The 14,121-nt window shown below is 35.2% G+C and overlaps 1 protein-coding gene, 1 non-coding gene and 1 pseudogene across 6 annotated transcripts in view; 1 reads left to right on the forward strand and 2 right to left on the reverse strand.

Moving 5' to 3' along the window:
* Window positions 1–14,121, forward strand: part of Lrp1b (LDL receptor related protein 1B) — a 1,866,674-nt gene that overhangs the window by 950,959 nt on the left and 901,594 nt on the right. The window lies entirely within an intron of this gene.
* On the reverse strand, window positions 172–278 carry LOC138835392 (U6atac minor spliceosomal RNA; annotated as a pseudogene).
* LOC138834764 (U6 spliceosomal RNA) lies at window positions 5,730–5,834 on the reverse strand. Its single transcript, XR_011374254.1, has one exon. It is a non-coding gene; the product is annotated as a U6 spliceosomal RNA (small nuclear RNA).

Consider the following 14,121-nt stretch of genomic DNA (forward strand, 5'->3'; position numbering starts at 1 on the left):
CTAGGCCTCACATACTTCACTCTTCAGCTCAAGGCTATCACTTGAACCACAGCACCACTTCTGACTTTTTCTGTGTATGTGGTGCTGAGAAATCGAACCCAGGCCCTCATGTATGCAAGGCAAGCATTCTACCACTGAGACAACTTCCCATCCCACTTAATATAATTTTTTAAATGATGGTTAGATGGAACATGTAGGTGGCAATGCCTGTTGACACACTCAATGGCTTTTCCATCCTTGCCAAGGGAAATGTTAGCTTCTCTCGCTTCATTCAACACAGAAAAGAATTTTAGCAATGTCTATGTGTTCACATTTTTTTTGTATGTCCTTATATCTTCAAAGATGAGGACATTCTTTCCTCTGAATACAAAGTGGGCACTCACTTTTGGAATGAGGGTTTTAGTACTGACTTCGCAGTAAATTCAGAGAATTATTTTGTAGCCTGGATCAAGGAACATGGTTTGAAGAAGTTCAAATGATGACCTAACTGTTTCTCTGTTTTTCCAGTGCTAAGTTGTCATACATTTTTGGTGGCATAACATGAATTCTACCAGGAAGAAGCTAAAAATGAAAATATTATTTGAACAGTCTTCTTTTACAAAATAATATGTAAATTAACTTCAATATCTTTGAAAAAATAAAGGTGAAGAACAAAATTTCTTCGTAACTATCCTTTCAGTCAAGCTATGTTGTTTTTAGGGTTTTTTTGTTGGTTTTTGTATGTCAGTGCTGGGGCTTGAAGTCTGGGCCTGGGCCCAACCCCACAGTTTTTCAGCTCAAGGTGAGTGCTTTACCATTTGAGCTACTGTGCCACTTCTGGTTTTCTGGTGGTTTATTGGAGATAAGAGTTTCATCGACTTTCCTGCCCGGGCTGGATTTGAACCATGATCCTCAGATCTCAGCCTCCTGAGTAGCTAGGATTACAGCCATGAGCCACCTGTACCCAGCACAGCTACTTTTTTTTTTAATGCTATATTGCTATATTGTCTTTGATTCTAAAGTATGTAATATCTAGGTCTAGTGAGGGTTGTAAATATAGTCAAGTATGGAGCTTTACTTCTAAGATCTGGCTTTTAGTTTCCTATTACAATCCTCACTCTAGATTTGATACAAGGGTTTCTTAAACATAAATGTGAAATCATTAAAGAGAGAGCAACAATAAAATCAATCTTAATTCATGTGACAAACGCATTCATCAATCCAAGCTCAAGGAAGTGACTCTGAAGCACAAAATACAGTGAAAGCAAGATCAAGTGTTTGTTGGGCAGATACCCCAAACAGGTACAACAAGCATTTTATCTTCTTACTGTATGGGCCCCTCATTCAATTAGTTGTTAGTTGAGTACTATAAGAGTAAACAGGATATTACCTAAGTTTCATTATTGGGAAATTTTAATAAATGGACCTATTGGGATTACTTGGATTTTAGAAAAGAGCCTTGCTCATCCCCACCTGCAGTGTACTATTGTGGTGGGAAGGATTCTCTAGTTATGTGCTTTCTGGCACACAGTTGTTTTTTTTGTTTGCTTATTTAAGTTCATCATTTCATTGTGGTCCTCCATTCTCCCTACTAGTTGAATTCCTTCTAATGTCCTGTTTGCCTTTCTTATTTGTCTAAGGACTTAGACTTTGTCATAAGCCTTTAATTCATTTTGTAAGCAAGCTCCTTAAGAACATGGATTCTGGGTCAGATGCCTTGTCTTGAAAATATCTACTACTGCCTTTATTTCCAACAATCATGAAAAACATTATTAGAAAAACAGAGCAAACCTAATTATTTTCATGAATATATTAAAGTTCTAATTGGAACTTTAGGAAAAGTTATATTGCGAGATTTGGTATACTATATTTTAATTATAAGTGTAATTAACTTATGTAAGAAGGTTAAATTAAAGAAGGGGTAACTCTTATAAAGTGAGACAGTAGACATTAAATATTTTCTGAATACAATATCATGTATTTTTATGTAGGATAAACTTTTTTTAAAAAGTGGGAGGCAGATTAGTATATAGGATTTGTGAATCTAGGACCCCATGTCAAGAAGGAGGGAAAAACATATTGTTGTTCTATGTGAAAGCTGTCCATCTGTCAAGAGACAGAAGAATGAATCCCAAGATTCAGAAGTGAAGTTCACATAAGGAATGATTGACATATTTAATAGTTAAGACATCTCCCATCACCCACCTACATATTCATTGTTGGTGGAACTAATTATGTCTGAGAAATTAAAAATGGAACCAATGTTAACAGCCACCAAAGTTAACAACAGTCTGGGTGTGGATCTGACTAATGGAAGTCTTATCTGAGATTCTATGTAAATATAGGACATTTAAAAATGAAATAGGTCTTCCTATACACATGAAAGACATTTTGTCACAAAGTTGTCTTCATGGCATAAAGTATGTATCTTAGTTGTGGCAGCTGGCTGTCAGAGCTCCAAGTTGAAAACTTAATTTACAAATTCTCTTGCAGTGGGATATAGGAGGAGAATTGTTATAGACATTTAGCTATTAAACTTCTTAGGCTTCATTATAGGTTAATTAATCCCAGATATATCTTCTATCATCCCTCATCTACTTTCTATTGATTTGAAGATTGAAGTGATTCTAAAGTTTTGATGGATTTGGACAATAAAAAGCATCTAAAGGCATTACTTTCTGCTCCTTTTTTCCTCCCCATGGAGTTGTAATCTTAGAGGATAGGGGCTTATTTGCCATTAATGACTTCCGTAGTATTTACTTTTTTTAAATTCACATCTGTCAGTATGAAAATCATGAGTCTTCACTTTTTTTTTTGTTTTGGTCAGTCGTGGGGCTTGAACTCTGGGCTTGGGCACTGTTCCTCAACTCTTCAGCTCAAGGCGAGCCACAGCACCACTTCCAGTTTTCTAGTGGTTTATGGAAGATAAGAGTCTCCTGGACTTTCCTTCCCTAGCTGGCTTTGAACCCTGATTCTCAACTCTCAGCCTCCTGAGTAGCTAGGATTATAGGCATGAGCCACAGGAGTCCATCATGAGGCTTCACTTTTTGTGTGTGTGTGTGTGTGTGTCAGTTATTTTTCTTTTTTTATTTATTTTTTCTTTTTTTTTAATTTAATTTAATTTTATTTGTGAACATACTGTACAGAGAAGTTACAATTACATGGGCAGGATAATGCATACATTTCTTACCAAGCATTGCAGCCTCCTCCTTTGTTTACCCTTCACATCCCTTCCCAGCCTCCCCCCTCCCCCCAATCCCAATCATTCTCCTTCCCGCCCCCCCTGCACCGACGTTGTAAAGCTGGTTTTGGAATGACAACTTGTACTTCTCATTGTTGCAACAGGTCCACCTGTATCCTTAAACAACTGGTTTTTCCCCATCTCCTCCACAAGTTATACTGACATCAAATATAGTTTCACTTTTAAGAAAAAACACCTCCTTAAATCCACAAAGAATTTTTTTTTTAATGTTGACTTCTTAGCCTCCTTCAGTCTAACCATGAGAGATGTTTTCAAAATTCCTGTCCTGGATATCTGAAACTTAAATTTCTTGGAAGAAAAATGTTAATGAGTTAAATGACATAGTAAAAACATGTTCTTCACAAAGATTTATTTTAAGAATATGGCAGAACATTTAGAGTTGTTCATGAGTTGTTCATGCTCACTGTAACCTTATTTCAAAGATTAACCCAATCTTGCCATATTATTCTGCCATTCATAAAGTTCTCAGTAAACATAATGGGAAAATGTTTTGCTCTGGTCTTTTTGTTTAACCTGGTATATGATTTTAGTTCGTAATTTTATTTCTATTGACTATACTCAGTATCTCTTTGTCTTCAAATGGCTACCTTTGAATAAAAAGTGTCACAAAATGCCCATTCTAATTATTATTATTATTATTTTCTTTTTTTTTTGGTTGGTCATCACAAACTCCAGGAGATTCACATATCTAGTCCTGACCACTCACCCTTACCTGCTAAATACAGAGATATGGGGAAAGGCAAAAAGGAAGAGAGCACTTTTTTTTTTTTTTTGGCCCATCATGGAGCTTGAACCCTGAGCCTGAAGGCTGTCCCTCAGCTCTACCACTTGAGCCACAGCACAACTTCTGGTTTTCTAGTGGTTTATTGGAGATAAGAGTCTCAGGGACTTTCTTGCCTGGGCTGGTTTTAAACCCGGATTCTCAGACCTGAGCCTCCTGAGTAGCTAGGATTACTGGCATGAGCCACAGGCACACGGCTTAGGAAGTGATCACTTCAGTACATTTTCAGCCATTTTCACATATACAGTCCTTGGCCTTAGAGTAGAATTAGGCACAAGAGATAAAAAAGTATTACTAACTAAAACAGCCCCAAATCACAAGTGTTCCCTAATTGACCAGTTTTTGTCTTGTCTTTTGTTCTTGAGAAGTTGATCTCATCATATCATTTGAGGGGAGCAGGAGCAGTCAGTGACTTATTCCTTAACCCTTATGCCTTGTTGTCTGTAGCTTTTGTCTATTTTCATCATTTGGAGACCTTTTACCTTTTATCACAAGATGATAAATAGATGGCACTGCCTGTCAAAAGGAAGTTTGCCTTTTTTCCTAAAATGTTTAACAGTTGTAAACCTAGTTCATTCTAGAAGTGATTGTAAAGTAACAGCAGGAGAGAATGGCTCAGACCAAAGGGCACAGATGCACAATTTGGCTGAGTGCCTGGTTTCAGTTAATTCATGGTCCTAACAAATGTAGCTTTTATATTATTTTTACATTATGAACTCTAATGTATTTGTTTTAGGCAAATTCTCTGCTGAAGTTCTGACAATCCACTGTAAAAAAATATCTAATATTTAATTTAAAGCTCTCCTGATTTTTATAAGATATAGAAAGACTCCCAGAGCTGATAATCTTCCATGTCTCCTTCATCTGAAGCGATTCTTGTCCACTTATATGAGTCTTTAGTTAGACTAGATTACATAGGTGACATGGACTGAAATATGGCCAGGGTAACAGGAACAAAGTCCAGTTGTTTCTAAGCCAACATAATCCCCTATAACACTGTCTTAGAGTAGTTTTTTTCTCATGTGGAGCCATTTCCTCCATGCACGTAGAGAGCTTCTTGCCCTCAACTTGGACTTGTTTAGAAAGAACACAAATACCATTTTTGATTCCACTCATTTGCTTTCCAAAAGCTTTTAAACACCTTCTGAGGTGTTTAAAAGAGACTGAGGATGGAGCACTCTGGACATAATCTTTCATCTCCCTGTATTTAGCTTTGCAGACACAGTTTATAAACCTAATGGTAGTTTATATTCTGTCATAGTTGTCAATACTTTTGCAAGTTATATATAAACATTTCCAAACCACAAGGGTAATATCAAGTAAGTCATTGTTTCACTTATAAGATGATCCTCAATTAGCCTGAAAACTTTCATAATCTCTGCCAGAGACTAGGTTATACACTACAAAAATCTGTTCCAACAGAAGAAAGAATGCCTTTGTACATACAAGTACTTTAAAATTACTGCTACATATTTCCCCCTATGTGAAATTCTATCAAAACAAGAAGTAAACATGAGTCAGTAGCTGTGTTTCAAACCTGTGTGGATGGCTTTCCTATGTTACTCAGGAGTGTGACCAGGCCATCAAAGATGAATGATATAAATCTCTTTTCCACAGAGCTTGGAATAAAACAATGTTATGCTTGAAATATCAACTATGAGGATGAGAAGATTTATTTGGTATAGTCTCTTTTTTTTTGTTGTTGTTTTTAATATGGAGCACTTCACAAATTTGCATGTCATCCTTGCACAGGGGCCATGCTAATCTTCTGTATAGTTCCAATTTTAGCATATGTCCTGCTGTAGTGAGCACAGGTATAGTTTCTTTTAAAAAATATTGAAATATTTAAAATTTCGAAGGTAAATAATGAATCAGGCATATGATAATATTTTCCAAAGGCTGAGAGAATCTTGGTTTATAAACACCATAGGGAAAAGACAAAATTTGAAGAAAATAAAACAAGTACTTGACACCATTCTGCCCACATATTATCATACTTTAATATGAAAGATCAATTTGGGATTTTACCATGGGTTAGGTAGCCATAGTCAATCAAAAATATTCTAAAAATAAACAAAAGGAAGTGCAAGCAACATTTTACATTTATGCTGTTATATTTTATTCTACTTGACTGTTGATACTTGCAGGACACTGAACCAAAATTGATATTTTGCCTTGAGCCAGACTCTTAATAGTTTGGCTAGGAAGAAATTAGCCTGATTTTGAAGTCAAGGTAGAAAATTTTCCATGTAAAGTAAATTTTACTCTTTAAATTTTTTTTTCTTTTAGCTAAACCTCAAAAAAAACACATATTGAAGGTCTTATCTTTTGTTTTTGATTTTACTGAAATAATTGTGAGAAAAGAATTTGTGCTAAGGAAAACTATTAACTATGACTAAATTATGTCTTAATAGCATCTTAACAATTCTTTGTTTCTTTTGTAAAAAAAAAAAACTAATGATTTGTCATTGTTTTTTTTCCATTATAAAAAATATGGTCCTGCTAACACCATCAACAACCAGATTATTTAATAAATCCCTGGATTTGGGTTAGTACAACATAAAATGGGATTAAATAAAGTCAACATAAAAGGGAAGTATTCTTGCTCATGGAAGCATGCTGTCTATATCTCAAAATGAGCAGTAGAACTGGCCATGTAATTAAATTTATTCCATTCTTAAGAAGTTAACTTATAAGTTTACCTCATAACTTTACTGTTGAAGCTATCTCAAGTATTTGAAATTCTACAGTGATCAAAAAGTCTCAATATTAGTATGATCTACTTATTAAATTAAAATTTCTCATTTATGAAGTAAAATTTTCAAAATTATTCGTTCTTATTACTAGAGACGTGGCTCAAGTGGTAGAACACCAACCACCAGCATAGATTAGAAAACTGTGCAAGTAACATACACTTTGCACGCACAGAAATATACATACACACACATTACTTTTAGTATTAATTTAAATGGTTAATACTTCAACTGTGCATACACAAATTTCACTTATTCATTAAATAAATGGATCATATAAATTATATGTAATTTGACTGTGCCATCAAAACTTATTAAATATCAATTCAATAATCACTTTATATGACAGCACTTATTTATTTAGAATTTGAACTTGGTCTTGCACTGTTTTTTGGTGTTTTTTTTTATTAACTCAAGGCTGGTCGTCTACCATGTGATTCACACTTCTAACATGTGCTTGTCAATTATAGCAAAGATTTTGAGTTTTTCTCATGGATTTGTGTGCCTAAGCAGGCTTGGAATTTTGAACCTTTTATCTCAGTTTCCTGAGGAGCTAAAGCCATGAGCCTTGGGTGCCTGGCTTCATCACAACATTTTTAAAAGTTTAAAGTTAGTTGTTTTTATATACTTAATAATAATGACACTACACAATAAAAGTATTATTTATTATTAAAGCATAAATTTAACAGGTTAATAAGACATTTTCCTGTTTGTGATTATTTAAGGATCATAGTTACTTACATTTTGCAGTGCTAAAATTATTCTTGATCCTCAATTCTCAATTTGGATCCTCAATCCTCAATTATTCTATTCCAAGTAGTAGGAGAAGGAAACCATTGAAAACAGATATAGGCATATGAAAGGATATGAGCAAATATAGAACTTGGCTAAGCAGTGCTTGCTTGTGACAACAACATGACATGAATATAGGAACATGTCTTCCCAAAGAACAATTGCCATTTGAGCCTGAATCTTCTTTTCTGGTTTTCCATATCCAATATCCAAATATATTTTCCTTTACTTATGTAAATTAAATTATATGTAGGTCCAAGTATGAGATATCCAGGGGGCTGGGGAGGTGGCTCAGTGGTAGAGTGCTTGCCTAGCATGCATGAGGCCATGAGTTTGATTCCTCAGTAACACATAAACAAAAATAAGAAGAAGAGATATCCAGGTGATATGGGTTTTTTCCATCATGTACTTAAGTAATAACCTGCACTTACTGCCATTTTATACTCTAGATAAGATGATGGGCAAAACAAAAAGTTCTCAAGGGAGAATGCTGGTTTAGCTAGAGAAAGATGCTGAGGTCAAAAACAGTATTGCAAAATAGAAGAATAAGAGGAAGAAAAAGATGAAGGAAAAGAAGCAAGAGGAGAAAGAGGAAGAAAAGGGAAGAAGAGAAGAAAGGCAAAAGGCTGGGAGGAGAGGAAGTATACAGTGATTACTGGTCCAGATCAAAGCCCAGAAGCAATTTAATAGTCTAGTGATAGAGAAGTAAAGTGAATGACTTCTAATGTTGTGGTTGAGAAGTTTTGTGAGAATCTTTTTTTTCTCCAAAATGTTCCTTTCCATTTTTCTACTTTATGTTTTCGGCAGAAGATTTGTTATATTATTCTATATACTAAGGTTTTGTTCACTCAAATTGCATGAAACAATGGAGTGGAAGAATATTTTCCCTGGTCAAAGCTATTTACCACAGATTATTTCTTATCCTTTTAAATTGTGATGTTTAAAGTGACAAAAGCTTTTTTAAAATACAGCTTTTATTGCAAAGACACTGTACAGAGGGGTTACAGTTACATGAGTAAGGTAGTGAGTGCATTTCCTATCTAGCAGTTAACCCCTCCTTTGTTTATCCTCTTCCATCCTTTTCCTCCCGCCACCCCAACTCCTCCCTTCCCCCCCCCCAAAGTTTTAAAGTTAGTTTTCAACATAGTGTCTTGTACATCTCATTGTTACAATGGGTCAGCCTGTATCCTTGTTTTAGCATTTTGTTATTACCCTCCCCTCACCAAATTAGAAAAATGTATATTCAAGATGCAGGGCACCAGATTCAAATACAGTAACAACAGGGGCTAAACCATGGGGGAAGAACAAAAAAACACATAGTGTAATATAAGTACATTTAAAACAACAACAAAAATAAAATCTCTTGTGTCCCTATCTTGGGGTTCATTTTGCTTAGCACCATCTTATATGATCATATGTGCAAGGCTTTTGACCTTTTCTACTTGTCTGGTGAGATTATGCCAGATGTATACTAGTTATTGCAAATAAGGGAAACCGTGGGACCTATGTTTCTTTGAGCCTGGCTTACTTCACTTAATATAATTTTTTCCAAGTCTTTCCATTTCCTAACAAATGTGGTGATGTCATTCTTTCTGATAGAGCCATAGAATTCCATTGTGTGTGTGTGTGTGTACGTGTGTGTGTATGTATATATATATATATATATGTATATATATATATATTCATATTCTTGATCCATTCATCAACTGAGGGGCATCTGGGTTGGTTCCATATCTTAGCTATGGCAAATAATGCTGTGATAAACATAGTTTTCCTAGTAGACTTAGTATTGCCTTGTTTGTGATCATTTGTGTAAAAGCCCCAAACTGGGATTGCTGGGTTATAGGCGAGCTCTATGTGTAGTCTGACAAAGGCTTTTTATAAACTATGCTCACAGTTTTTGTGCTGATAATATTTGGGTGAATCAGAATGCACACCTATATCCAAGGTGGTTTAATTTTTCCTGAGTCATTCAGGCTTTGGTTGTATTAAGGCTTAGACAGGAATAGATAGCTGCATATGAGGTTTCTGCTAGAAAAAGATACTAGGAAAAGTAAGTTAAGATAGTTTCAGTGAAAACACGAGACATGTGAGATGAATGTCATGGGAATATTTCTGTGTAATATGAAGTATTTGAGAATAAAATTGCATTTTTTCTGATGGATATTTTGGGGATTCTTATCAAAATCCTGCAAATACTAGATAAGTATGGTAATAGCAATGATGAGGATGATGGAAAAATGGCAGTGACAATGCCATCAATAACAGTGAAGGGAATATTCACCCACCGATGCAATTACTGACACTCCATGGACATCAGAGGCTTTTCTGTTGTGAATCATGCTAAATTTTAAGACAAATCCTGGTTTATCCCATAGGGGAATAATATTTTAGAGATCATAAGTCACTTCTCAATCTTCAACCTACAAGCTTAGATGATGAAAGAAAAGGGTAATTGCAGTTGCAATTTTAGGATACACTGATGAAACTCTGCCTTCTGTAGAGCTTTCATCCTCAAGACCTGCATATGTCCCTATAACTCAAAGATAACTAGCATGTCAGTTGGCGAAGCAGACTGGTAGTGCACAAATCCGAGGCTGCCTACTAGAAAAAAGTGTTAAGTTACACCTTAAAATGTGAAATCTTTCTATGACTTGCTTTTTTATATAATTTAAATCTATTTTATAGTTGTTAGAGGGTCAGCTTTCATTTATTACCTGATTTAGTATTGCATAATTTAGAGATCTGACTTAAATTTAATTCAATAAAATTAACTATGGTAAGATGAACAACAGTGAATAAGAATAGCTTGTAAAAACTTGTTTTTTAACCTAAAGGAGGGTATGCATGTATTTTACTTTATAATATATCTGAGCTGTGGAATTTTCTAGGAGGTGGTCTTATTGAAGAGTTGAATTGAGAAGGATATCACTTTGTCTATTGGTTAAAACGTGTTGCTAGATTTATATTATATGAGTATGTGCAACATTGCAATGCAGGGACAACAGGTGCAATCAGCCCTACCTTTTCCCTGGATAAGCTCACAATGAATTTTTTTCACTTGGAGTTTCCCAGTAACTCTCTCTATGCTGTATTAACTATATCATCCACTATGGAGATGTTTCACTGAGTAGCTTCTTATTTATAATCACAACTACACAAGAATGTATTGTCTCTTATCACTATTTACAAAGGCATATTGTTTGAGTCATTCATATGGAGAAGAAGGTCAATGAAACTAGTTTTGTAAGATTTTTCAGAGCAAAAAGAAGAGGAATAGCATACAGAACATTGTTAGGGACAGTTTACATTGAATGAGTCAGCTGTCTAATAAAATTCCTTTGTCTTGATTCATTAAATCCCTACTATGTCTTGAGAGGCATATAGTTCTATTTATTCACTTTTGTAGATGATACTTGGAGAGGTGAGGTTACTTGTCCTCAGTAAAAGTAGGCAATTAGTCATGTAGTCAGGATTCAGACTTAAACAATGTCACCTCATAGTCTACATTCAATTACTCTATACACACACTGAGATATCTTGACTTTGTAATTTAAAACAAGGTGGTGGAGAAGTTTGGGGAAGGTCAACATTCATCTGAAAGAGTAGATATTAACACTAAGGAAAATAGTACACTTAAATATATGATAAGATTGTTTTATTCTTCAATATGGGGTAGCTCCATGTAGAAGCATGGAAATATCACAAAGATTGTGCTATTGAAGAGAAGGCTATACGGCATTTTGGAAAAAAAAACTGTAGAGGAATGTATCAGTGGTGATCAAGGAAGGTCATCAGGCCAGGGAAGCGGAAGGCATGAACAAGTTGGGTAGAGAGAAGCTTAGAGCATTGAAGTTATTCTGAGTATTATCACAAAGCAAATACATGCCACTCCTTACCTGTAGGAAATTAGAATCAAGAAACAGAAAAGGGATGATGGAGCCTGTCATCTCATTCATTAGTAAGATATGGGTCAGATCTCTTTGGAGACAAAAGTGTTCTTACAATGACCTAATTTATTTTCTAAGTAAGAATTTCCTTGATTTGGTAGTTTAGTTAATTGGTTACTTGCCTCTAAATTGACAACTATCAAAGAGGTTTATTAATGTTGACACAAAGTAAATAGGTAAATTATTAGACAAAATAACTTTATGAACTAATCTATTTCTTTAAAAGGCTATGTCAAAGAAAAAATACTAACAGTTAAAACATTCAATTCCAAATCCTTAAAGATAAGTTAAAAATATGTCATAAATCAGAGTACAAAAGCTCGTAATTAGAACTCTTGCTGATTAATGTTCACATTTCTATCTTCTATTTACCCTAGCTATATTTATGTGAAGAGACAAAATGGTAAATACTAAAAGAAACTATTGTTATATTTATAGCTATGATAATATCTATGAATTGATTTTATTATTGTCCAATGATAATAAAGTATTAAAATTATTGCACTTGAACTGTTTTCAATGATTAAAATAAATCTACGTTTAACCTAAAATATGCATGTCACTATGTAACATGATAACCCACAGAACTTTCTTAATGCAGGGTGAATCCTAATGCAAACTGTTGGCTTTAGTTCATAACAGTGTACAGTCCATTAGTTGAAATATGTATGATTAATGTAAGATGTTAATGATAATGCAAAGTGGGAGTGAGGGAGAATTGGAGCTTGAACTCTGGGCTTGGGTGCTAGGATTACAGGCACGAGCCACTAGCGCCTAGCCAACTTACCCAATTTTCTAAAACTGCTAGCAAAATAAAGCCTATCAATTGTTTAAAACACAGAAAACAAACCTGCATAATATGAATGATCATATAACTGTAGTGGTGGATCAGATGACTAATTTCAGAATAACTGTGTCTTTGGGGGGTTAAAGCTAACCTTCAGGAATTGTATTCTCATTCAGTCACAGTCAAATGATTATCTTCTGAGTTCTAAGTAGAAGCACTAATCTATACACTTAACTATGAATTCACCCTGAGCCTGTTTCTTTCTTCACTCCTTTGTGTCCTAAATAAAAAGCTAAGCACCTTTAAACAGCACTACTAACATATTTTTATTTTTTTAATTTTATTTTATTTGTGAACATACTGTACAGAGGAGTTACAATTACATGGGCAGGATAATGCACACATTTCTTACCAAGCATTGCAGCCTCCTCCTTTGTTTACCCTTCACATCCCTTCCCAGCCTCCCCCCTCCCCCCATCCCAATCCTTCTCCTTCCCCCCTCTCCCCCCCTCGGTCCCCCCCCCCCCACCAACGTTGTAAAGCTAGTTTTGGACATGACAACTTGTACTTCTCATTGTTGCAACAGGTCCACCTGTATCCTTAAACAACTGGTTTTTCCCCATCTCCTCCACAAGTTATACTGACATCAAATATAGTGAAAACAGGGGTTATACTGTGGGGGAGGGACATACAAAGCGTTAGAAACACATGCATGAAAGAAAAAAACATTAAAATACACATCTAAGGGTTCATTTTCCTGACATCACATTATCTGACCTTTTCCGCTTGACTCATACATATATTAGATATTACAAATAAGGGAAACCATGAGACCTATGTTTCTTTGGGCCTGGCTTACTTCACTTAATATAACTTTTTCCAAGTTTTTCCATTTCCTAACAAATGGGGCTACTAACATATTTTTAAAGTGACAGGGGTGCAATTCCAGAATCCTTCAGAGATGTCCTAAACTGTATAATTTTTAAGAACACAGGAAAGAAATTTTCCTTACAATTCTTACTATTGTTGTAAGAATGACATTGCCCCATTTGTTAGGAAATAGAAAGACTTGGGGAAAATTATATTAAGAGAAGTAAGTCAGGCCCAAAGAAACATACATTGCATGGTTTCCCTTATTTGCAATAACTATGTCTAGAACAAGCAGAAAAGGTCAAAAGCTATGTACATATGACAATATAAGATCGAGCTCTATTTTTTTATACCTATTTAGCCTGTGTTAATAAAGTGGCATTTGAGAAGAATACTCACTCTCATTTCTTTTTTTTTTAATTTAATTTTATTTTATTTGTGAACAAACTGTACAGAGGAGTTACAATTACATGGGCAGGATAATGCGCACATTTCTTACCAAGCATTGCAGCCTCCTCCTTTGTTTACCCTTCACATCCCTTCCCAGCCTCCCCCCTCCCCCCCAATCCCAATCCTTCTCCTTTCCCCCCATCCCCCCCCTCCCGCACCTACGTTGTAAAGCTCGTTTTGGACATGACAACTTGTACTTCTCATTGTTGCAACAGGTCCACCTGTATCCTTAAACAACTGGTTTTTCCCCATCTCCTCCACAAGTTATACTGACATCAAATATAGTGAAAGCAGGGGTTATACTGTGGGGGAGGGACATACAAAGCAACAAAGAGATAATCTTATAAATGCGTTAGAAACACATGCATGAAAGAAAAAAACATTAAAATACACATCTAAGGGTTCATTTTCCTGACATCCCATTATCTGACCTTTTCCGCTTGACTCATACATATACTAGATATTACAAATAAGGGAAACCATGGGTCATTTCTATA

Source organism: Dipodomys merriami, unplaced genomic scaffold (genome assembly GCF_024711535.1).
Source record: "Dipodomys merriami isolate MVZ:Mamm:240054 unplaced genomic scaffold, mDipMer1.0.p SCAF_1, whole genome shotgun sequence".
Taxonomy (NCBI): domain Eukaryota; kingdom Metazoa; phylum Chordata; class Mammalia; order Rodentia; family Heteromyidae; genus Dipodomys; species Dipodomys merriami.